The sequence below is a fragment of the Piliocolobus tephrosceles genome, chromosome 7 (genome assembly GCF_002776525.5).
Source record: "Piliocolobus tephrosceles isolate RC106 chromosome 7, ASM277652v3, whole genome shotgun sequence".
Lineage (NCBI taxonomy): Eukaryota > Metazoa > Chordata > Mammalia > Primates > Cercopithecidae > Piliocolobus > Piliocolobus tephrosceles.
Window position 1 is genome coordinate 80728334 of NC_045440.1, and position 26588 is coordinate 80754921.

The following is a 26588-nucleotide window of genomic DNA, read 5'->3' on the forward strand; positions in this document are numbered from 1 at the left end:
TTTGAGGGATTGCAAGAGGGAAAAAAACGCAATCCAGGAAGGGCGCGGTGCTCACACCTGTAATCCCAAGACTTTGGGAAGCCAAGATGAGTGGATCACCTGAGGTCAGGAGTTCAAGACCATCCTGGCCAACATGGTGAAATCCCATCTCTACAAAAATACAAAAATTAGCCAGGTGTGGTGGCATGTACCTGTAGTCCCAGCTACTCGGAGGCTGAGGCAGGAGAATCACTTGAACAGAGGAGGCAGAGGTTGCAGTGAGCCCAGATTGTGCCATTGCAATCCACCCTGGGAGTCAGAGCAAGACTCTGTTTCAAGAAAAAAAAAAAAAAAAGGCAATTTATAGTCATGGAAATTATTTCATTTTAACTTTATTAACAGTTTTGGCACTGAAATCCTCTATAAAGTGAACATATGGTTACCCCTCTTATAGGTCTTGTGCCTATTAATGATCTTGTAAATCTGAAGAAAATAGGGCCACCCATTTACTATAATGTCTCATTGAGAAGATATAGTTGGTTTTACTCTTAACACTGCACAACTGTTTCAGTTTAGATTCCTGATAATTACGTAAGTCCTAGCAGTAAGAAGCCTCTTCTGATTCACAGTGACCCTACCCCATAAGCAAGATCTGTCAGTCTATTATATAGTTCACATGTATTGTATTGTGCACAATTGCTAACCCTCATGTAGTTCACAAGTAGAAAGCATGGCCCGGCCCTGTAGGAGCTATACTCCAGGCAGCAGGCATTGATCTTATAGATACAAACATATATATTTCAGCCAATCTCCTACATATGTTCCAAACATCATGTCTTCCCTAACATAAAGAACTAGACATATTGGGGCTTTAAATAAGGTCTAATTTCCTGAAAGCACAGCCAGCATGTCAGGGAGGAAAAACAAAAACAAAAAAACTGCAAGAGTGGAAATGCTTTTAAAAAATCTGGGAGTTTTTCTATCTTTAAGGCAGTAGATGAATGGGTGCCTAAAGATAATTATACCAGACTGGAAGTAAAAATCAGCCAAATAACCGTACGACTAAGAGCAGATCTTGGCAGAGCCTCAGCATTATCATAATGCAGGTGTTACTGCACCCCATCTTCCTTCCTCAAGGGGTGCCTTTGCTGAGCCCTGGTGCTATGAAAGGGCTGAGTCTTTCTCTATTCAATCTCTGCGCCTCTAGTTGGAGGATTCCAGGGGATTCCATGTCAGAGCCCACACCAGAGGCTGGAAAGAAAGAGGTTGGACATGCATTTGCCCCTTGCCCTGGACACCCCGATGCTGGGGAGCTGGCACCATCTGGGAGGAGAATCACAGTGTCAGAGGACAGCATAGACCTTCTGGATCCTGTCACCTACCCTCATGCCACATAAAGAGAAAGCTGCCAGGCACAGGCCTCCCAGGAAGGGATTAGTTCCAACATAGCTCTGTCATTTGTCCCATATCTGCTTTTTAAGTACGCAGAATAAGCCAGACCCTCATGACTAAGTATGTACACTGGTGAACAAAAAGACTTCCCAGGTCCCAGAGCAAAGGTGAGGATGAATCCTTCCACTTGGGTTTCAGTTTCTCACCAAAAGAGATCCAGGCCTCCTGTTTCCTCACTAGTGGATCTTAAGGGCATCTCTGCCTTGACAACCCTAACACTAATATCTAACACTCACAACTTTCCTTTTTCTCAGCATAATGTTACTGGTAAAATAAATTTTTTATATATTAGCCCTGCCCTTCTTACATGGGGGTGCAGTGGGCTTCTTCCGGCTAGTCTGAGGCCACTAGCCTCAAACACTTTGTGTTCACTCTCTGAATAACCCAAGAAAATGGCCACTATAAATTCTTTGGATTCAGCTTCTGCCTGACAGAGGGAGGTAAGAGTAGTGGTTGGGGTGCGGGAGTTTCACTTCCTCAATGCCTGAACCTCAGCACTTTAGAGGACAGAGGGAAGATTCTCAAATTTTCTGTGTAGGAATTCAAAATGATTACTTGACTAAATTTGCATTTCTGAGACAAACATTTGTAATCACCCCTACATAAATTATAAATTTCATTCTGTCACAGAGTCTGAATCAATGAGATTTTGACAGATTTCTATTTTGTGGGTGGAGACGGGGAAGATGCCTTGAGGCTGAGGGACTTGCAGGAGGTGACTCTGCTCACGCAGACTCTTGACCTTTCACCAAGGATGGCTTGGGCCTGCGAGGTTAACAGGCTCCTAAACCTGCCTGGAGCAGTACAAAAACAAACATCAACATTCTCTGCAAAGGCTGAAGCTCTGAAATGTTCCAGCAACCCACATTACAGAATGCAATTTCAATTCCAATTAACCATGTCACTAAATCATTCTAAAGTCACCTGGGGCAGTGTATTGCAAATTGACAGCCACTGCCCACTCAGTTTAACAGGCAATGACCAGTGTTTTCTACAAATAAGAGAAAGAGTATAATAGAAAATATTTGAGTACTTTGCACATTATGAAGTATTGTTTCATGAAATACTTAGTTCAGGCAGGTAAGTAGGTGATGCATGATTACTGTGGGCTGGATCATAATATACAATGCATTTTTACTATGCTCTTGGTCAGAGCAGACAAACAATGGCTAAAGTGTGCTCTCATCATTTAGTCCTTCTCCCTTTCTTTCTTTTTTTTTTTTTTTTTTTTTTTGTTGAGACAGGGTCTCGCTCTGCTGCCCAGGCTGGAGTGCAGTGGCCGGATCTCAGCTCACTGCAAGCTCCGCCTCCCGGGTTTAGGCCATTCTCCTGCCTACAGGCGCCCGCCACGTCGCCCAGCTAGTTTTTTGTATTTTTTTTTTTTAGTAGAGGCGGGGTTTCACCGTGTTAGCCAGGATGGTCTCGATCTCCTAACCTCGTGATCCGCCCGTCTCGGCCTCCCAAAGTGCTGGGATTACAGACTTGAGCCACCGCGCCCGGCCTCTTTCTTTCTTTTTTATTTTTTTTCAATGGGTCTTTACAGCAAAAACTGGAAAGCCTGCTAGACAAATTCTGCAAGTTGTTAACACTTCTTTTTTTTTTTTTTAACTCTTCTTTTTCAGTGCTGCCACATAAACAGTGTGCTTCATTATCATTCCCTTGCATTCATATTCCCCAGAGATACCAAATAGCCTCTGCATACCCATCAGGGTTTTACCTGCCTTGAAGGAGTGACTGCAAGACATATATTACTTTTTAGGATGGGAACAGCATGGGTAAAATGAGAGTCACTCATGAAAATTCCATGCATTTTGCAGAACTTAACAAACTGATCTCACACACACACCTTTTCTTTTTCTGGTCAAAGTCATAAGTCGTTTTCAGGATTTGGTCTGAGATTCATCAGAGTCCCATGCATCGTGACACCTTCTATTGCTAGGCTTCTAAAACCCTGTGTATTTGCACAGGTCCACTGTGGACAGTGAGCTGGACTGACCTCACAACCCTCCAGGATGTGCAGTGGCTGAGAATGACCCAATCCCAGCAACTTTCTGCAGCCAAGGGGTTAATCCTCCCTGAGCTGAAGCCTGACATGGTGTGAACCACAACCTCCTCCTCACAGCTGTTTTAGCATTTCATATGCCTGACAAGAAGCATTTATGTCTGACCTAAACCTCACCTGTTGCAACGTGACTCCATTCATTCACTCTGTCACCAGAGTGACGGTCACCAGATATTTGTGGAGCCCCTGCAATGGGCTTGTCATTGCACGAGGTGCTGCAGAGCTCACAGTTCCGCCACAGAGACAACACACTCATAAATCACAATGCCAGGCCACATGTGCAGCAAAGGCCGTGAGGCTCTAGGTGTGCAGAGAGTGGACAAAGAGGGTTGGCCTTGGAAGGTCTGGTGTGGCTCACAGAAAGGCTGGTTATGACTTGCAGTCATGTAAGTGCAGATGAAGAATAGTTGATATCCTCCTCCTATGATTAATTCTCCCCAAACTTCTGTTTTGACTCTTGATGAAATATTCTCAATGAATTTTTCCTTTTATATCCAACTCTTAGTCCTTCCAGCAATTTTATCTTCAAAGTCTGTTAATTTTCTGTCTCTCCTTGCTGTGGGGTGAATGTTGTGTCTCCCCAAAATTCGTTTGTTAAAATCCTAAACCCCAAGTATAATGGCATGAGGAGATGGGGCCTTTAAGAGGTGATCAGGTCATGAAGGTGGAGCCCTCACGAGTTGATTTAATGCCATTAAGACCCCCCAAGAGACCCTCGCCTCTTCTCCCATGTGAGGATACAGAAAAAAAGACAGTGTTGAAGAATCAGGAAGGAGGGTCCTCACCAGACACTGAATCTGTCAGCACTTTGATCTTGAACTTCCCAGCCTCAGAACTGGGAAAAATAAATTTCTATTGTTTATGAGTTATCCAGGTTATGGTGTTTTGTTATAGCAGCCCAAATGGACCAGGACTCTCCCTGTATAATGTAAGTTCTATGCAAGTAAGGACTTTGTCTATTTTGTTCCTTGCTCTACCTTCAGCATCTAGTACAGTGCCTGGCAATAAATATTTGTTCAACAAATGTATGAGCCCATTTTCTATGGGCATCATTAGGCTGAGATGGGGATGGGGGCTAATGTTTAAAATGGGTTCCTATTACAAATAATGAAACCAACATCTCAAGCTCTGCTTCCTACCCATTGTTGTAGGACCTCCATCGCCTCCAGGTCTCTCCTGCTTGTTTCTGAGCATTCCTGGAGATGTTTTCAGTGTGCACAGGAACAAGTGCTGAAGATGTGGCTACCACACTGGAAATCTCAACAAGCTGAGGAGGTTCTGTGTTCTCTAAAGCCCTCTGTGCATCACAGCCATGGCTGTAAGCCATGAAGAAAGGGAAAGAAGACCTCCTTCTCGCCTTGTATAACCTCTTCTCACGCAGGCACCAAAGCACTATGACGCTATGCTTTGTAGTTGGAGGTTTTGTATTGAAAATACTTCCCATATTTACTTACAGGTCTTATTTTCTCTGGATCCAGACATGAGTACAGGAAGAGCTCATCTGAGGACAAGGAGCAGTATTCAGACTCTCTCCTTCCTCCCTGCTGGTCATCAAGACATTCAGATTAGCTGAACTTAATAGGCCAGCTCTTCCTTAGGGTGAGGGGCTCCCGCGAGGCTATTCAGCGCCCTCTGCAAAGGAGTCTACTCTCTTAGCCCACTAACCATTACCAGGCTGTCTAGATTCCAGCAGTGACCATGTTCAACCTCGAACTTGAGAGCCACTGCAAAATCCTTTCTTATAAATAGAGCTTTGGATTGGCATAGAAATTTGGCATGTACCTGACCAAGCCTGTGTATATGTCATTGGTATTTTATGTCATATTCTAGAGCTTGCATGTGTCCAGGAAGTCTAGTGAATTCGACTATGAATCCAGACATGGCCAGTGGCTACATCCTGGGGGAAGACACTGTGCTTCTCTCTGACCCATGAACACTCTGCTAGTCAAGCTCTCTGTCACAAAGACAACTTGAAGAGACAGTGTGGACCTCAGAGAAGATACCATCATCACTCTTACCACTACAACTGTAGTGAATAGGACCCCTATTATTCCTTAGATCAAAAGGACAGCTCATTCAACAGTGTCTTCATGGCACGCCAGCAATTTGCATAGGATGTTCATAATCGCACTTTGATTATCTAGTGCTTTGTGGATGTGTTGTGTATTCTAGAAATCCATTTGCAACATGGAGGCAAATTTTCTCTTTTGTTTGTTCGTTTGTTTATCTGAAAATCAACAAATGGTTATAGAATGCCTACCATGTGCCAGGGACTTCTGGTCACAGCCTCAAACAAAAGAGATTTTTCTGTATTCTATTCTTCTGTAGCTTAGCATAAATAAGAGCATTACATAGGTAAGAAAAGAGTTAAATAATAAGATAATTTCACAGAATCATAACTTTGGGCCTGCTGTGATGGCTCATGCTTGTAATCCCAGCACTTTGGGAGACCAAAATGGGAGGATCACTTGAGCCCGGGGGTTCAAGACAAGCCCTAGCAACATAGTGAGACCACTCCCCCCCAGCCCCGAAAAAAATGGAAAAATTAGCCAAGAATGGTGGTGCACACCTGTAGTCTCACTTACTCTGGAGGCTGAGGTGGGAGGATTGCTTGAGCCTGGGAGGTGAAGGTTATGAGCCCAGGAGGTGAAGATGAAGGTTATTGCTTGAACCCTGGTGGTGAAGCTAAGATGGTGCCACTGCACTCCAGTCTGGGCAACAGAGCAAGACCCTGTCTCAAAAAAAAAAAAAAAAAAAATTTAAAAGCTAAATTTTATGAAAAAAATTATACAAAATAAATTCTATGAAAAGAATTATGCAGAGCAGTCTGACACAAAAGGTGGCTGGGATTTGCTGGCCTATGTCATTCACATCCCCCTTGTCCCTTGCAGTTTCTAGAGTACATGCCAGAAGGTGAAATGCTTGTTTCCCCATCTCCCTTACTGCTAAGGGAGTAGCAACCTGACACAAATCCGTGGCTCCAAACAAAATACCCTGAGGAACACTTTCCTGCCCAATAAAATGCAGAGCCAGAGCCACATAAGAAAAGACTTTGATCCTTTAAACTCTCCCTTCTTGTTTGAAACAAAGACATAATGCCCAGAGGCACAGCAGCTATCTTGCAATCATGGAGTGATCATCACATGGAAGAATGTCATGATGTTAATGACTACCGCAGAGTAGGAAGCAAGAAGGAGCCTGCATCTCTGCTGTCACCATTGAGCCCTGCAGAGCCTTCACCTAACTACCCTGGACGTCTTCATCTGTGTGAGACAAATAAACCTCCATCCATTTAGGCCTTTGTTAAGTTTGTTCTTATTTGGAGCCAAACACTTTACTAACTACTAGAGAGACATACAGCTGTGGGTCGGAAGCCACTTTAGGCCAGTCATGGTGCCTCACGCCTGTAATCCCAGCACTTTGGGGGTCCGAGGTGGGCAGATCACGAGGTCAGGAGTTCGAGACCAGCCTGGCCAACATAGTGAAACCCCACCTCTACTAAAAATACAAAAATTAGCTGGGCATGGTGGCACATGTCTGTAATCCCAGCTACTCAGGAGGCTGAGGCAGAAGAATAGCTTGAACCTGGGAGGCGGAGGTTGCAGTGAGCCGAGACCACGCCACTGCACTCCAGCCTGGGTGACAGAGTGAGCCTCTATCTCAAGAAAAAAAAAAGCTAAAGCTAGTTTAACCATGTGGTTATGTAAGTCTTCTCTGAGGAGATGACATTTTAGTTGAGACCTAAATGATAAAAAGGAGCCAGCCGTGTAAAGATCTGGGGAAAATAATTCCAGGCAGAAAGAATAGCAAGTGCAAAGGCCCTTAGACAGAAATAGGTCAGCCATGTTCAAGGAACAGAGAAGATATGCCTGAAGCACCATGAATGAGGGGGATTTCAACCATGGTGGAGGCCCTAGAGGGTGGGGGCTAGACCTTGGGTAACCCTCTACACCTACCCAAAACTCCGAATTTTATTTTAATACCAAGGAGCAGATTTGAGATAGATGGATTTGAGATATGTTTTGGCAGTAAACCCTTCAACAGGACTCATTGATGGAGCAAATGTAGAATAAGGGAAATACAGGTGACTCCTAGATCTTTGTTCTGAACAGCTATGTGGAAGATAGAGCCATTGCATGAGTGGGGAAGAATGTAGGAGGTCCGGGTTGGGAAAATGGAGAGAATGCTGAACCAATTGTATTTTATGTGACGTTTGAGATGCCCATTACAATTGCAAGTGGCAGTGTCATATAGGAAGCTGGATACATGAATCTGAAGCTCCAGGGAGAAATGAGGGCTAGAGGCAAACATTTGGAACTATCCACATACTGATGCCATTTAAGTCACGGGTCTGGATGTGATTTCCTGGCCAGAGAATATAGAGAAAGAAGTTGAGGCCAGGTGCAGTGGCTCACACCTATAATCCCAGCACTTTGGGAGGCTGAGTGGGGAAGACTGCTTGAAGCCAGGAGCTGGAGACCAGCCTGGGCAACACAGTGAGATGCTATCTCTACAAAAAAATAAAAATAATTAGCTGGGTGTGGTGGTGCATACTGTGGTCCCAGCTACTCGGGGAAGTGAGACAGGAGGAGAGCTTGAGCCCAGGAGTTCAAGGCTGCAATGGACCACGATCATACCACTACCTTTCAGCCCAGGAGACAGAGCAAAAACCTGTCTCAAAAAAAAAAAAAAAAAAAAAAGTTGAGGCCTGTGATACTTCAACATTTAGACTCAGAATGGAGGTGACAGAACCAGCAAAGGGGACAAAGAAGGAACATCCAGAGAAGTGAAACAAAATCAGGGAGCTTTGAGAAGAAGCTTTAAGAAAGAGGGAGTGATTGGCTCTGTTGAATGATGCTACAAGGTTGGAAAAAAATGAAACAGGAAAGAGCTGTTGGATTGAACTTGTTGCGTGTGTTTGGTTATCTTGCTAAGAGCAGTTTCAGAAGAGAGGAGAAGCCGAAGTCTCATTTTTGTGGGATCAAGACCAAATGGGAGATGAGGAAAGGAAGTACAGGCATCTCTTCAGTACAGAGTAATTTCGCTGTGAAGGGAAGCAAGAAAAATGGGGCAGCAGCTGCAGGGTGTTTGGGTTAATAGAGGATTTGGGAAGAGTTTTTAGTTAGAGGACAGATCCCACAGCACTTGTCTACACAGTAATATAAGTTGTGCAGAGTGAAGCGGAGGGTTTGATATTTATTGAGCTCCTACTGCATATTGGACACTTTACAAATTCCCATTAATTCCTCTCAACAAGCCTGAGAGGTGGGAATTTTTATCCGCTTTATAGAAATGAAGGAGGCAATATAATAGATTTGTTAGTACTTCAGGTTTGAGTACAACAAAGTCAGAGCTCACCGCTTGTTAATTGTGTGAGCTTGACCAGTTACTTAACTCTCTTTGCCTCACTTTCTTCATCTGAAAACTGGGAATAAAAACAGTACTTACCTCACATGATTGCTGTGAGGATTAAATAAAATAATCCATCTAAAACAGGTAGCACAAGACCTCACATATAGTACTTGCTCAATAAATATTAGTTCATTTTAGAGATGAGGAAAGAGAACCTCAGAGATTATGTCCATTTATTTAACAAATATGTTGACCTTCTACTTTTTGCTAAGTACTGTGTGAGCCCAGAGAGTACAGCAATGAAAAAATAAATATCCTTGTCTTCATAGAACTTAGAATCCATAATAATCATGGTCATGGTAATAACAATAAGAGTAAAACCAACAATACTAACATGTACTGACTATGTGCCAGAACACAAAGGTTTAATCGTTTTGAGCAACAAAAGCACAATCTTTGTTGCTCCATTTTGTCTTTTTATTATGTCATCCTTCCCAGGGGTATCATTTTGCAAGCAGAAGGAAACCCAAGTCTAACGAAATAATCCTCTTGTATGAGGATGTGAGATTGAAAGGAAAACATTAGAGTTGATGAATAACCTCTCTTGCTTTCTCCACTATTTCCCCAAGATCGTATGGGAAACAGATTTTAGGGATTAGTTTTCTCTACTTCCTGACTTGTTCCCCCTTCCCTGGTTTCTTCCCAGGTTGTTTAATTAATTAGGGACACAAATGTGGCTGGCACCATGTTATATACTGTGTGCTATCAAAAATAAGTGTTGTGGGCTGAACTGTGACACCACCCCCAGCAAATTCATCTGCTAAAGTCCTAACCTCCTAGTACCCCAGAATGTGACTGTATTTGGGAAAAAAGAGGTTTTTGTTTTGTTTTGTTTTGTTTTGATTCAGTGTCTCGCTCTGTTGCCCAAGCTAGAGTACAGTGCGCGATCTTGGCTTACTACAACTTTCGCCTCCCGGGTTCAAGCGATTCTCCTGGCTCACCCTCCTGAGTAGCTGGGACTACAGGCGTGCACCACCATGCCCAGATAATTTTTGTATTTTCAGTAGAGATGAGGTTTCACCATGTTGGCCAGGCTGTTCTTGAACTCCTAACCTCGTGATCTGCCCACGTCGGCCTCCCAAAGTGCTGGGATTACAGGCATGAGCCACCGAGCCTGGCCAAAAAGAGTCTTTAAAAAGATAGTTAAGTAAGGCCGGGCATGTGGCTCACCCCTGCATTCCCAGCACTTTGGGAGGCTGACGCGGCAGATCACCTGAGGTCAGGAGTTTGAGACCACCCTGGCCAACATGGGGAAACCCTGTCTTTACTAAAAATACAAAAATTAGCTGGGCATGGTGGCGGGTGCCTGTAATCTCAGCTACTTGGGAGGCTGAGGCAGGAGAATCACTTGAACTTGGGAGTTGGAGTTTGCAGTGAGCCGAGATCAGACCACTGCACTCCACTCTGGGTGACAGTGCCAGACTCTGTCTCAAAAAAAAAAAAAAAAAAAAAAGATAGTTTAGTGAAAACAAGGTCATATGGGTGTACCCTGATCCCGTCTGACTGTGTGCTTATAAGAAGAGGAGATCGGGACACAGACAAACACAAAGGGAAGATGATGTGAAGACACAGGGAGAAGACGGCCATCTGTAGCCAAGGAGAGAGGCTGCGGGAGAAAACAGCCCTGACAACACCTTAATCTCGGATTTGTAGCCTCCAGAACTGTGAAAAATTAATTTTTGCCACCCAGCCTGTGATCCTTTGTGATGGCCGCTCTAGCACACTACTATACAAGTAAAACAGACCCTTGGCCTGCGAGATGTCACAGGGATGTGAAGAACATGGGACACGCTCATGACTAACTGCCTAGCAAGACAGGGCAAATGCAGCACCACATGAGAAGCACTAAGGTTAAATTCCCAGAGTACCAGGGATAAAGAGACCAGTCACGTCCGTGGAGGTGGACAGTCAGGAGAGATCTGAGAAAGAAGCCGATTGTAAACTGGGATGAGAATGACTCACTGGGATCTACTGGGTATCAGATGGGAGATAAGGGCATTCCAGAGAGATGGAATGAATCCTCTTTTCTTTTTGTCCATTATTAGTTCACTCTCTTTGCACCTCCTCTTATGTATTAACCTTACCAGAATCTAATCAAATTATCATTCTGTTATTGTTTCATTATTAAGGAGCAAAAGCATCATTATCCCTATTTTTCAGATGAGGAGGCTGGGGCACAGAGAGGGAGGTAACTTGTCCAAGGCTGTACATCTAGCAAGATGGACAGCAGAGTGCAAGCCTGTGTGGTTCTCCCGCATTGATCCTGTAACTGAGACCAAGTATGGTCAAGCAGCAGGTGGACATAGATTGAGGCAGTGTGGAGCAAATGGTGCACAAGAAGCAAGTGCAGCTCCTTTTTCAAGACACACAGGCGGAATTGAAAGGACAGAAGTAGGACAGCAGCCTGCGAAGAAAGGGAAAGCAAAGGAAGTTGTTTTTGTCTTTGAACGGGGGGAGATTAGAAATTGTAAGTGAAGGTCGGGCGCGGTGACTCACGCCTGTAATACCAGCACTTCAGGAGGCCGAGACAGGTGGATCATGAGGTCAGGAGTTCAAGACCAGCCTGGCCAAGATGGTGAAATCCAGTCCCTACTAAAAATACAAAAATTAGCCATAGTGGCTAATTTTAGGGTGTGGTGGCGGGCACCTGTAATCCCAGCTACTCAGGAGGCTCAGGCAGGGAATTGCTTGAACCTGGGAGGCAGAGGTTGCAGTGAGCCAAGATTGCGCCACTGCACTCTGGCGTGGGTAACAGAGCGAAACTCCATAAGAAGAAAGAAAGGAAGAAAGAAGGAAGGAAGGAAGGAAGGAAGGAAGGAAGGAAGGAAGGAAGGAAGGGAAGGAAATAAATTATAAGTAGGTCAAAGGGAGGAAGGAGGAAAATAGTGAAGATAGTAAAGAAGACAGTTGGCAAAGAAAGGTCATGGAGGAGAGCAGAGGCCTAGGATTTAGTGCCTGCTCAGGGCAGGGAGAGTTTGGGGCGGTGAGGTCAGTGTTGGAAAGAATGCAGGATGCCTTCGGATGTGAAAGTGTAGGAGGGCTAAAGGGAAGAGATTAGGAGATGCAGGTGCCACAGGACTGAAGGTCGCTGGCCCTGTTTTTTTGTTTGTTTGTTTTGTTTTGTTTTACTTTTTTCTTTTTCCTTCCTTCTTTTTTCCTTTGTTTCTTTCTGTGACATGCAATGCAAGCGGAGGTGGCGGAGTGGGAGATCTGATGGTAGGTGTGAAGTTTGGGGATTTGGAGAGATAGGACAAGAAAATGACAACAGAAGAGTCACCACCTACACGCAGCACAATTCTGTCCAGGAAAGCTCCACAGCAGAGGTGGGGGGTGGAGAAGGCAGCCAGTCATGGGAATCAGTGGGGGCTGGGTGTGGGGCAAAGTCAAGGAGAGCAGAGAACCAAGAGGAAGGAGAGATGTTGAAGGAACTGAGCGGGAGAACCAGGCTAGGGACGTGAATAGAATAAGAGAGTGAAGGCTTAGGAGAAACAGGGAGGGTTTCTAGGACTGAGAAGGATCCCATTCCAATAGCCATTGTCAGTTCCTTACTAGAGCTTTCCTTTTTATCTTTTTGTATGGATCTCTAAAAATATTTATATGTTTTTTATAGATGGGGTCATGCTCTGTTGCCCAGGCTGGAGTGCAGTTCCTCCTGCTTCAGCCTCCTGAGTAGGTAGAACTAGAGGCACATGGCACTGTGCCTGGCTAATTTTTTTTTTTTTTTTTTTTTGAGACAGGATCTCACTCTGTTGCCCAGGCTCGCATTTTAAATATTTATTTATTTTTATTTGAGACAGAGTCTCCTTCTGTCACCCAGGCTGAAGCGCAGTGGAAAGACCACTGTTCATCACAGCCTTGACCTCTCAGGCTCAATTAATCCTCCCACTTCAGCCTCCCGAGTAGCTGAGACGACAGGCACGCACCACCACCACACCCAGCTAACTTTTGTATTTTTTGTAGAGACAGAGTTTTGCCGTGTTGCCCAGGCTGTTCTCAAACTCCTGGGCTCAAGCAATCCACGCTCCTTGGTCCCTCAATGTGCCGGGATTACAGGCATGAACCACCACACCTGGCCTCAGATACTTTAAATGAAGCATGAGCAGAATTTTGTTCTGTGGCAACGTTCATGATCAGCCTATGAGAAGACATCATGAACAAGGCATGACTAGGTGGGAATGTACCTTTTTACCCAAACATCAGAAATTACGTGACCAATGTGTAAGTTCTTCTTGGGAGGCCACATTTATTTCTTGGAGTCTTCTTGGTAGGCCACGTCTCTTCCAGGGATGCAGCTGTTATCCCCAATATTTTTTTTATCTTCTTTTGGCACTTTCCTTCACATCTCCTCAGTTGTGCCATATCATCTTTCCTTTCTTTTCTTTTCTTACTTTCCTTCTTTTTTTTTTTTCTTTTTTTTTTTTTTTTGACAGTCTCACTCTGTCACCCAGGATGGAGTGCAGTGGCATGATCTCAGCTCACTACAACCTCCACCTCTCAGGTTCAGGTGATCTTACCACCTCAGCCTCCCTAATAACTGGTACTACAGACCCGTGCCACCATACCCTGCTAACATCTGAATTTTTAGCAGAGGATAGGTTTTTGCCATGTTGGCCAGGCTGGTCTCAAACTTCTGGCCTCAAGTGATCCACCCACCTCGTCCTCTCAAAGTGCTGGGGTTACAGGCGTGAGCCACCACACCCAGCCAGCCTACCATAATTCTTTCTGTGTGAATTTGAAGTTGATGGATTTGATTTTTGGAAAAAAAACAAAAACCAGTAAGCATTGTTTGATTCGGCTGGTTTTTCCTTTAACAGAAAGCAATGGGGAAATGATTCCCTGTTTAATAAATGGTGCTGGGAGAACTGGCTAGCCGTATGCAGAAAATTGAAACTGGACCCCTTCCTTCCTACATCTTATACAAAAATTAACTCAAGATGGATTAAAGACTTAAATGTAAAACCCAAAACTATAAAAACCCTAAAGGAAAATCTAGGCAATCATAGCTGAAGGTGAAGGAGGAGCAAAGGCACTTCTTACATGGTGGCAGGCAAGAAAGCATGCACAGGAGAACTGCTCTTTATAAAACCATCAGCTCTCATGAGACTTATTCACTGTCTCAAGAACAGCATGGGAGAAACCGCCCGCCTGATTCAATTACCTCCCACTGGGTCCCTCCCATGACATGTGGTGATTATGGCAACTATGATTCAAGATGAGATTTGGGTGGGGACACAGCCAAACCATATTGGTCCCTAATTTCATTATGGAACTGAAATACATCATTTATTTCTACGTAAAGAAATACCTTAAAAGTTATTTACTTTAGTTATCCTTCACCCATTAAATCATGAGAAAAGATAATAAATGATAAATGTGGTTCACTGTTATAAAATAAATTATCTTCCTAGCTAGTTTGTTTTATTTGCTCAATTCAAAATTTGAATAATATAATATAATCAGTATATATTTTTGGTATTTATATGAAATTAGTACTTCATAAATATGAATCATGCTATTAACTGGGTATATTGTGATGTTCTCTAATCACTGTCGTTTGCATACTACACAACTCTTATCTTCAATAGTCAAAGAATTGAAGAAAATTTTGGAGAGTGTACTGCACATACCATATTACAGCTTGATCTTTAAACACACGTAAGAAAAACTGTCTACAGGAAAACATTTCCACCTCCATCAAGCTAACAAATTCCAGGAGAAACTCATTTTAAAAACCCCATGGTGTAGAAAGAAGATTATGAGATTGCTTTACTTCAAACAGAATGAAGACATTTTAAAAAAGTTTTCAAATTTGGGCATCTTTCCCCCTTCACCCCCACATTCATCTGGATTACTTCTTTTTTCTATGAAAATAGGGGGAAAAATAAGTTTTTATTTAAATATGCAAAAGCAAAAAGATAATGTAATAAGGGTTATAACTGCTATTTATAAAACATTTGAGATAATAAATGATGTGGATCTCTTAGGAAAGCAATGAAATAGTGCATCATTTTGCTATGTCTCTTTGGTCAGTGTTTTTAATACTTGGGTTTTAAAGGGGTTGGCTCTGACAGTGGCCGTTCAATGTGTAAAGCTCCTTAACACCAGTCCCATAACAGACCACACTTCCTGGAAGAGGTAAAGCTATTTAAGAATATGCGTCTTGCAGAGGGATTCACGGAACCTGTCTTCTGAAATTATATCCAGCTTTAACCATGGTAGTTTCTTCTGGAGGCATAAAACCATGATTTTTTCTTTCTCAGTAATTGATGCTAAACTAAGAAGTCATTTGGGAATAGAAAAGGTCAAGAGTGTTTATGGTTTTGTTCAGATGAGGAATCAACCATCAGGAAAATGAAGAGAATTTACAGCAAACTGATTTTTAATACTTTTCTGGTGGACTTCCCCTGTACAGTCTGATTTGCCACTATTTTCCCCAAGTAAATGCTTGTGCTCTGGGCATGCTGATCTGTCCACAGCAGTTCTCTAAGTGTGAGTTTCCAGACCAGGTGCACCAGCATCACTAGGGAGCTTGCCAGAATGCAACTCATCACACCTCATACCAGACCTGCTAAATCAGAAAGTCTGCTGTGGAGCTCAGGGACATGTATGTTATTAACACGTTCTCTGAATGAGTCTGATGCACACTGAAGCTGGAGAACCACTGGTCTGCGGCATGTGGCCTGTCTTGTTCTCAGTTCATTCATTTTCTCCTTTCTTTTAATGACTTTTCTTCAGCCCTAAGCATCTAACTAAACATCATCCCCCTCAAATCTGGTCTTGCTATTTCACCAAACTTCGACAACTCCTTACTTGAAATCTTGTTTATTTATCACCTACATACCACAATTAAATGTTACCTAGGTCTGCAGTGATTTAAGGTCATACATGTCTTACATTGTTCTCTAAGTTATTTCTATCCTGTGTTTGTTTCATCACTTCAACTCAAATGAAGGCCTCTTGAAGGCAAGACCTATGTCTTATAGATAGCCCCCAACTTACAATGGTTCAACTTAACATTTTTCAACTTTACAATGGTACAAAAGGAATATACATTCAGTAGAAAGCAGTGGGATTCTCTTTCTCAATGCTGGGCAGTGAGCCACAGCTGCCAGGCAGCTACAGGATCACGAGGGTAAACAACTGACACTCTGCAGTGCACTGTGTTGCCGGATGATTTTGCCCAACTATGGGCTAATGGAAGTGTTCTGAGCATGTTTAAGGTAGGCTTGGCTAAGCTATAATGTTCAGTAGGGTAGGTATATTAAATGCATTCTTTTTGTTTTTGTTTTTTGGTTTTTGGTTTTTGGAGTCTTGCTTTGTCGCCCAGGCTGGAGTCAGTGGTGTGATCTCGGCTCACTGCAACTTCCACCTCCTGGGTTCAAGCGAGTCTCCTGCTTCAGCCTCCTGAGTAGCCGGGATTACAGGAATGCGCCACCACACCCAGCTAAATTTTGCATTTTTAGCAGAGACAGGGTTTCACCATATTGGTCAGGCTGGTCTTGAACTCCTGACCTCAGGTTATCTGCCCCCCCCCAAGGCCTCCCAGTGTTGGGATTACAGGCGTTAACTACCGTGCCTGGCGCCTAAATACATTTTCATCTCACAATATTTTCATCTTACAATGGACTTATCAGGACATAACTTCGTTGTAAATTGAGAGGCATCTATACATTATTTTACTTCCCATAGCGTGTATCAGTGCTTAAGCTACATAAGTCCTAAGAAAATGCCCACATTTTTGTTGCTTTTGTTCCTTCTCCTAAATGCTTCTTTCTTCTTTCCACCAACTTCCATGTATCCAAATTCCACCTATTTTTCAAGTTTCAACTCAAATGGCAATTTCTCTGATCTGGCTTATTCTCTATAAAGAAATATTTTTCTTGCTTGGAAAAACCATAGAATGTAATGATATCTTTTCATTTTTCTGCTTCATACTACACTCATTTGTACATGTATTATCTCTCTCATCACTGAAAATGGAAATAATTGTTCTAACCCACTGCTTTTTTTTTAAAGGAAGAAAATAATTTTAGCATGCCTCAGGGTATAGGCGTATAATTAGTTTATTTTCCCTAATATTTATACCTCTGATTTTTTGTAATTCGTCTATTTACACAGGAAGTAACTCTCACGTTTCAGAGAGATAGTCTTTTTCCTAGGTACACTGAGGGTCTGGAACAGGATCTGTGTTCTGGAGACAATTGTTCCAATTTGTGTGGTCTAATGAGTGGTCTCAGAAGATTAGACATGAAGTAACGGGAATCTGCAGGAAATCGAGCCACAAGGAAACCAGGGCAACTTTAAGTCACATTGGTAAAAAAGAAAAGAGCCTCACCTCAGGGTAAGGACCAGTAGCAGAAGGCTTAATTGTTACCATGTCGCGGTGTGAACCCGCTGGTGTGGCTGCCTGGGCTAATGGGAACCTGATGTAGCCAGCTTCCCGAAACACACCAGTCCCGACTTCAAACACTGCAGCCCAGTCTTTAGGAGGGAGCAGACTGGATTCACAGTCACAGGTTTATTTCTTCTCCAACAAAGGAGATACCTCCCGCCTCCACCCCATCAGCTACAACGGGCTGCACCAGGACCCAAGCAGGACTCTGAAACCACTCCTTCTGTTTTGCCCACTTAATACTTAATCCTAACCTCCCACTCCGTATTCTGCATAAAAGTCTTCCAGACTTAGCAACCTCCAAGAGCCCCTGGCTTTCTGAGCTTGCAGACTCAGGAGTGAGAGAAAACTCACAGGTCATTTGCCAGCATATTCCACTTGGCCATCTGGGAATGCATCCCAGGTCTACATATGTGTGTCATGAAAGCAGGTATTGAGAATTCATCATGGATGAGCATGGACAATGCCAGGACGGAGGGTCCATGGGTAAGCCAAAACCTTCCAAGTCTGGCTCTCCTGTTCCTACCTGCATCTTTCACTTCTGTTTTACCACCAGCTCTTGACAAGAAAATGCCAAAGTAGCAGGCAATGAAACCCTCAGCTTATGTGCCTGGAAAAGGGTTTCCAGTCCCTGGTATTTGAGGTCAGCTCAAGGCCTGGGGCAGGTCAGCATCGCCCCAGGGCTCCTCTCTGAAAAGAAGGGGTGTTCTGGAACTTAGAGCTTCCTGAGCTCTTATTCCTACTCCAATCCCCGGAGACAGCCTCGGTGTTTTTCCTCTGCTGAGATTTCTCAAGTTCCCTTTTTTACATCCCTTATCGACATGTAAACTCCACACTAGGGTGAAAAGGTAGGTGTTTAAGATAGATGGCAACAGCTGGGATCAACTGCCTCTTAAAAGGCTGTCTTGATGAAATGCATCTCTTTATATTTGGGGCATTTGTAAGCAGAATGGGAATGAAACTTGAGAAGATTATGTGATAAGCAGACCATATCCTGTCAAGAGCGGGAGTGTTTCTCTAATAACACAAAGATGAGCTTCTAGATAGCCCACCAGATAGCCAGCCGTCTTCCGCCCAGCGTCTCCCATCATAAATCTTCATTCTTACTCAGGTTTTCTGTAGATTTTTGAGGATAGAGCTCATTTCCCTGGGGAGACAGGCCTAAGGAAAGATCTGGAATTCCTCCAGTTAAAAAAAAAGAAAAAAAGAAAACACCATTCTGCTTAATCAACATTTACTCCATCAGAATCAATATCCTGCAGAGGGTGGTTTACATTGTTCTCAAGTCTGTTTGCAGGTGGCTGGGCAAAGATACAGTTCCTGACCTGGATTTTCTGAAAAGGAAAAGAAAATATTCCTCAGAATAGAAAAAAAAAAGCCAACCGAACTCCACTTTTTTACAAATAAGCTTCCTTTTGTGAGATATTCTGCCTAGGTTTGCACTCCTAACAAATTTCAGTAAGCTGATATAGTTCAAGAACATCTTTTTTCCCAGAGTTCCCTGTTATTTTTCACTAGCAGGGCTCAATCATTTACCAAGCATCTGTTAAGTTATTGGTCCTCTTGAAATCTTCATTTCTTTATCCCTGATAATAGTTCCCGACCTGTAGTTTCGAAATGAAATAGTATGTATAAAATTACCTAGCCCGCATTGGACACTCAAGAATAAGTTTATCACCTTTCTTGATTAATCCATTGAGTGGATAAGAGGAGAATGGGTTTTGGAACTTGAACTAGGTTCAAGTTCTTGCTCCTTTACTTTTCACAGGCTGCCTCTAAAGCAAAACCCTTAGCCTAGTATGTTCCCTGAACTCCAGTCTCCTCATCTGTAAAAGTAGGATAATGATAGTTTTCCTCATTTCAGAGAGGGCTAAAGAGAACCGAATGAGCGAATATAAACTTTGTAGGAGGCATTTGAAACCATAAAGCACATAAAACTTGTTAGTTATAATCATTAATACTCTTAACAATGGAATAAAATGCATCAAATACTATTATACATAACCACAAATATACTTGAGAAGTTAAAAATCAATTGTTTCTTAGTTCATAGAAACCAATTATGATGCATCTTGTTGTAGTTTTGCTAGATTCCTTAAGATTTTGACTCTTTTGAAGGAAGGCTTTTGTAGAGGTGCTGCACCAACTGAAATGCTCAAAGCATGTACTCTTTGAGCTACAAGGAAGAAACCCAGAAAATAAAGGTCTCTTGAAGTCAAATATATGGATACTCAAATAATATAAGAAACTCCGAGTAGACTCATTGTGTTCGTGGTGCTCATCTTTCCGTTTGAGCTCTCTGTGCTTCCTGAGCAGGATCACACGCCCTGGGACCCAGTGTAGGTGGAACAGCTGGGGATCCTCCCAGTCTCCTGATGTCACAGCTTATCAGTGTTGACGGACAGAGCACACAAGGCCTTTCCTGCCTTGCTGACCAAACAGAAGACACACTTCTCTGTTTCCACCGTGCTCTTTTCTTCTTGCAAAGGAAAGAGCAACTTTGTTTATGACACTGAAATATATAGGAAGCAATGGATGCATTAATGTCACTGGAGAAATTCCATCCCTGAATGTCAGTGTGACCTAATTGCATGACCTACCTAGTTCTTGCAAACTCCAAAGTCCAAGGCAGGCAACTGTTGATCATCTGCAGAAGAAACACCACAGATCTTATGAAAATCATAGACACTCAGGACCCTCCTTTTTGTTTATTTTAACTGGAAGAGTAGGAAGCTGGAACCATCTGTGAATTAGAGAATGTACATATTAGATACAGCAACTACACATGCTACAAATGGAACACACACGCACACACACACACACACACACCACAATCCATTGGTTGTAAATTTGAAAGAAATACGTTAATCTTATGTAAATTTTGGTTTGGGGTTGACCGTTTCACAGATTTCCAAATATATATATGTGACAAGGTTTTAGTGGAATCTCGTTTTTGCTAATTTACATCTCAAAAGCAAAGGTAAGCATAACCCTGAAGAAGTCTGAATTCACTTCCATATAATTAATAGATAAAAATCAATAAATTCATTTGTTGTTTCTTCCATAAATATTCTGTGAGTGCTGGGCGGTAGTGGCACACGCCTGTAATCCCAATTATTCAGGAGGCTGAAGCAGGAGAATCGCTTGAGCCTGGGAGGCAGAGGTTGGGGTGAGCCGAGATGGCACCACTGTGCTTCAGTCTGGAAAACAGAGTGACAATCTGTCTCTAAAAAAAAAAAAAGACTTTAAAGGCTCAGCTCAAGCTCCCTTCCTCTAGGAAAATCTTGCCCCTGACTGCCAACAGTCAGGTGTCCCTGCACTCTGCTCTTCCAAAAGCTGTGCACCGCTCTAACCCTCGATTACACACTGGACTCTTAAGGGCTTACTTGTGTGTTTCCTCTCACCAGAGGGGCTCCATCAATGTTTGTTGAATGAATGGATGAATGCGTCAGTGGAAGGAAGGAGTCAATCTGTCTGGGTTGAACCCGGACTTCTCCACTTTCTAGCTGTGTGCTCGTGGGCAAAATACTTGATCTCCCTGTGAATCTGAAAAACAGTAGTAATATTTATATATACCTCATAAGGCTGTTGCCATGATTAACTAAGTCAAAACACATAAATCCATTAGAACAGTGCCTGGAAAATAGCAGGTGTTCAATAAATGTTAGCAATTGTTATTCTTATCTGACCTTATCTCCCATCATGGCTCTGCACACAGCCTGGAGTCCAAGCAGGGTTACTTCCCTTCTTGGCCTCTGCCACAATTTCCCCTGCCTACTTCGCCTCTCTACCCCCACGCCCATGCTTTCACACATGGTGTGAGAACCTGGACAGCCTTACCATTTCTTTTCTTCCTAGCAAACTTTTCTTGTATTCTTAAAGGCTCAGCTCAGGTGCAGTGACTCACGCCTGTAATCCCAGCACTTTAGGAAGCCGCGGTGGGTGGATCATTTGAGGTCAGGAGTTCAAGACCAGGCTGGCCAACATGGTGAACCGTGTCTCTACTAAAAATACAAAAATTAGTTGGGCGGTAGTGGCACATGCCTGTAATCCCAATTATTCAAGAGGCTGAGGCAGGAGAATCGTTTGAGCCTGGGAGGCAGAGGTTGGGGTGAGCCGAGATGGTACCACTGTACTCCAGTCTGGGCAACAGAGTGAGAATCTGTCTCAAAAAAAAAAACCGTTTAAAGGCTCAGCTCAAGCTCCCTTCCTCTAGGAAAATCTTGCCCCGACTGCCAACAGTCAGGTGTCCCTGCACTCTGCTCTTCCAAAAGCTGTTCACCGCTCTAACCCTCGATTGCACACTGGACTCCAAGGGTTTACTTGTGTGTTTCCTCTCACCAGAGGGGCTCCATCAATGTTTGTTGAATGAATGGATGAATGCGTCAGTGGAAGGAAGGAAAGAAGTGAGGGAGAGTCCCTGGAACAATCTAATTGGGATACTGAATTGTAATGTGTGGAGCAGGCAGTGAAGAACTCTGAGCCCAGTGATTATTTCCTCTTCCTAAGGCTACTGCTCTCTGCTATTGGCCTGAAGACATAAGGGCAGACAGAGATTCAGTTAGAAACACAGAGCAGAAAACTTATTTATGACTTTACAACCCATGAGCTCTGACCACACCAGAGGCCTGCAAGCACCCTTAAGATAGCATCTGCAGGCCAGGCGCAGAGGCTCACATCTGTAATCCCAACACTTAGGGAGGCTGAGGCTGCAGTGAGCTATGACTGTGCCACTACACTCCAGTCTAGGCAATAAAACAAGACCCTGTCTCAAAAAAAAAAATAGCATATGTACCAAACCTCTGTCTTTAAGCATGTGAATACCTGCATTTCTCAACAGGGATGTTTATCCACTGTTTTAAGAATGTTAAGTCTAGAAAGTTCATAGCTTCCCTTAGTAGTATTTGCTTCAGGATACTACTCAGCAGAAATGACCTTTCTTAAGCTGCAAATCAAGTCCATGATTACTGTCTTCAAAATTGGTTCATTCTTTCAATCTCTGGTTCACCAAAAGCGTTACATTTGATGAACTATTTGCATTTCCAACCAAAAAAAAAAAATGAATGTTAACTTCCCAATACCAAACACCCCAGACACATTAACATTTCCCAAACACACGTGCACTGAGGGGTTGGGGGTAGGAGGGGGAATGTTATGTTTGGATATCATTTGGATCACAGTGCTGAAAAAAAATCACAGACAGACTCATTCACTGAGATCTCTGAAAGGGGTAGGTGTAATATTCATCAGGTAAAATTTTGAACTAGTAAGAGCTTTTAATTTCCCCAATCTGAATAGAAACAAGCATTAGAAAAACAAAGTATAGTTTTTCAAGTTTCAAAAACCATATCTCCATATCCTTGTCTTATTTTCACTCTCATCTTTCTTAGTCTTCTGCATAAGACCTACTCTGGGTGTATATTGAGCAATCCCCCATCTCCATGTCTGGTTACCAGGGTGAGCCACTTTCATTTTAAGAAATAAGGCTTTCTGATGGCTGTCCTCAAAATAGGTTCACATTTTTACGCACTAATTCATTCAGTAATTATTTATCGGCCTAAGACAAATATTCTATGAACAAAGGGGATAAAATAGGGAGCAAAATCTGCCCTCTGCCCTGGGAAAGTTCTGACTAGTTTATGAGACTACTTGAGGAGGATGATCTGCATGTGTGTACCTAACTTTTTTTGTTTGTTCATTTGTTTTGAGACGGAGTCTCACTCTGTCACCCAGGCTGGAGTGCAGTGGCACAATCTCGGTTCACTGCAAGCTCCGCCTCCCGGATTCACGCCATTCTCCTGCCTCAGCTTCCCGAGTAGCTGGGACTACAGGTGCCCGCCACCTCGCCCAGCTAATTTTTTTATATTTTTAGTAGAGACGGGGTTTCTCTGTGCTGGCCAGGATGGTCTCGATCTCCTGACCTCGTGATCTACCTGCCTCGGCCTCCCAAAGTGTTGGGGTTACAGGCGTGAGCCACTGTGCCTGGCCATGTATACCTAACTTTAACTGACAAGTATATTTTGAAAATATTCCACCAGAGAGGGGGGAGGGATTGCATTGGGGAGTTATACCTGATATAAATGATGAATTGATGGGTGCTGATGAGTTGATGGGTGCAGCACACCAACATGGCACAGGTATACATATGTAACAAACCTGCACGTTATGCACATGTACCCTAGAACTTAAAGTATAATTAAAAAAAAAAGAAAGAAAGAAAGAAAATATTCCACCAGAATTGATTATTTCATAAAATTTAATTTTTTACAAAATGACATAGTCATATCCCCTGACATACTATCTGGATACTATAGGCACTTGGTAAAACTTCGTTCCTTTTTTTTTTTCTACCTTTGAAAATCAAATTGTGTTTAAGATGCATTGACGGTCTTGATATTTCTGGTAAAGCATCAAATCCCACTGCACGGAGGAGCTGACTAATGGAGAATTTAAGAGCATAGTCTTTGGAGGTAGACCGGTCTGGCTTTCAACGCTGGTTCTCTCTGGCACTTAGTAGAAAAGTAATCCTCAGGAAGAGCTAAAACTCTCTAAACCTTAAGTTCCTCATCTGAAGAATGGGATAAATAGTACCCATTTCATTGTGTTGTCAGAATTGCTTGAGATAAAGTATGTAAATGAGTCCTGCATCAATGGTAGCTACTTTTTTTCTTTTCTTTTCTTTTCCTTTTTTTTTTTTTTTTTTTTTTTGAGACAAGGTCTCACTCTGTCATCTAGGCTGGAGTGCAGTGGCACGATCACAGCTCACCGCAGCTTCAGCCTCCTCAGGCTCAAGTGATCCTCCCACCTTAGCCCCCTGAGTAGCTGGGACTACAGGTGCACACCACCATGCCCAGCTAATTTTTGTTTTGTTTTGTTTTTGTAGAGATAGGGTTTTACCATGTTGCCCAGGCTGGTCTTGAACTCCTGGCCTCAAGCAATCAGCCATCTCAGTCTCCCATGGTGCTGGCATTACAGGCGTGAGCCACTGTGCCCAGCCAGTCGCTGCTATTTAATTATTATTATTATTATTTTTTGAGACGGAGTCTCGCTGTGTCGCCCAGGCTGGAGTGCAGTGGCGCGATCTCGGCTCACTGCGAGCTCCGCCTCCCGGGTTCACGCCATTCTTCTGCCTCAGCCTCCCAAGTAGCTGGGACTACATACAGGCACCCGCCACCACGCCCGGCTAAATTTTTTTTTGTATTTTTAGTAGAGACGGGGTTTCATCATGTTAGCCAGGATGGTCTCGATCTCCTGACCTTGTGATCCGCCCAGTTCAGCCTCCCAAAGTGCTGGGATTACAGGCATAAGCCACAGCATCCGGCCACCAGTAGCTACTATGTAATGTAAATAATCACCACACCCAACTTCCCAATTCATCTGCTTTGGGAAATCAACTTATCAACACTGGATTTTCTTTTCTTTTCTTTTTTTTTTTTTTTTTTGAGATAGAGTTTCCACTCTTGTTGCCCAGGCTAGAGTGCAATGGCACAATCTCGGTTCACTGCAACCTCGGTCTCCCAGGTTCAAGCAATTCTCATGCCTCAGCCTCCCAAAGCAGCTGGAATTACAGGTGTGTGCCACCACACCCAGCAAATTTTGTGTTTTTAGTAGAGACAGGGTTTCACCATGCTGGTCTTGAACTCCTGACCTTGTGATCCACCTGCCTTGGCCTCCCAAAGTGCTGGGATTACAGGCGTGAGCCACCGTGCCTGGCCTAATTTTTGTATTTTTTTGTGGAGACAGGATTTTGCCATGTCGCCCAGGCTGGCCTTGAACTCCTGAGCTCAAGCAATCAGCCTGCTTTGGCCTCCTAAAGTGCTGGGATTACAGGCATGAGCCACTGCCCCGGCCTAACACTGGATTTGTTTAAGGCAAAACATGCCCGTAATTTGCATCCAAACATCAACTCCAGAAAGGGAAACTATGGGATTCTGGCATCTTTGTTACTGTTTAAGATGTATTATGACAACCACCTTTCCCCCAAGAACCTTCCCTACCCTGGAAGAAAGGGGTTTGTACTCCCAGGCCAGTGTACACTCTTCCCATGTGATGGATGCAAATCTTGTTCTATATCTACCCTCCTTTCTTATCCAAGAGGTTTATCAAGCCTGAACCCTGTAAACACTTTAAGGTTCTCATTTATGCTCTTTCTTTTCGTTAATACATCCTCTCAGAGCACCCATTTGGGACTACGAATTCTGGGACAGAGGTATTAACAGAATAGATCCATCCAAGGGAGAGCCATACTCTAGCTGCAGCGGTAACCATGTCAAGCAGTGACCCTGTGGGCACACCCTGCCTGCTCATGTGTGTCCTCTCCTAGTTACTGTTTACATTGAGTTACATGAGTCAAGCAGCCAGGCTCCATGTGGCAAAGTATACAGTAGACAGTGCGTTGTACTTTGCAGAGCCTGTGATTGAGGGAAACCAATGTTCCCCCTTAAAATTACCTTTGCAAAATATTTAATATAAAACAGTAGTTCTTAAGTCTGGAAGAGTCTTGGCATCTTGAAAATCAGCAGATCTGTTCAACAGAATACATAGGGCTCTCTTCCTGGGGCTGGAGGAAATATACACAATTTTTACATATAAATTTTTCATCCCATTTCAGACAACTCAGAGTCTGCAGTTTTTCTTTCTTTCTTTCTTTTTTTTATTTGAGATCGAATTTCACTCGTTGCCCAGGCTGGAGTGCGGTGGTGCAATCTCGGCTCACCGCAACCTTCACCTCCCAGGTTCAAGTGATTCTCCTGCCTCAGCCTTCCTGAGTAGCTGGGATTACAGGCATGCGCCACCACGCCTGGGGAATTTTGTATTTTTAGTGGAGATGGGGTTTCTCCATGTTGGTCAGGCTGGTCTCGAACTCCTAACCTCAGATGATCCACCCGCCTTGTCCTCCCGAAGTGCTGGGATTATAGGCATGAGCCACCGCGCCCGGCCCTTCCTGCAGTTTTTCCACACACTCTTTTGGGTATCCACCTAATCTAAAAGAATCTAAACCAGCACCTAAATTCTCATCCAGATTCTAATGGTCTCTTTTTTTCAGTCATGAGAAATCCAATGAAGTGGTGAGCTCCTAAGAATTCAAACATTGAGTCAGATGCCACAGTGTGGACTCTGTCTCTGCTCTGGGTGTTTCTGTCTGTTACGGGGGGATGATCGTTCCTCCTACTGGGAACATGCTGGCAGGTTTCCTCAGGTCCAGGCATTCTACAAAACTCCAGAAGCTGCTCAGTCCGACAAAAGCAGCGCTGTGCAGAAAGCCCCCGGGATGGTGACAACATGGGACCT

At 43.5% G+C, this 26588-nt stretch overlaps 1 long non-coding RNA gene and 1 other non-coding gene across 2 annotated transcripts in view; one reads left to right on the forward strand and one right to left on the reverse strand.

The window, feature by feature from the left end:
* The window catches only part of LOC111553187, a 31063-nt gene extending 25384 nt beyond the window's left edge, over positions 1-5679 (forward strand). The window contains exon 4 of the long non-coding RNA XR_002734841.1: positions 5324-5679. This is a non-coding gene — a long non-coding RNA (uncharacterized LOC111553187). The remainder of the gene's footprint in view (positions 1-5323) is intronic.
* On the reverse strand, positions 2961-3022 carry LOC111553192. The gene has a single exon (XR_002734844.1). It is a non-coding gene; the product is annotated as a U7 small nuclear RNA (small nuclear RNA).
* Positions 5680-26588: the final 20909 nt, after the last annotated feature.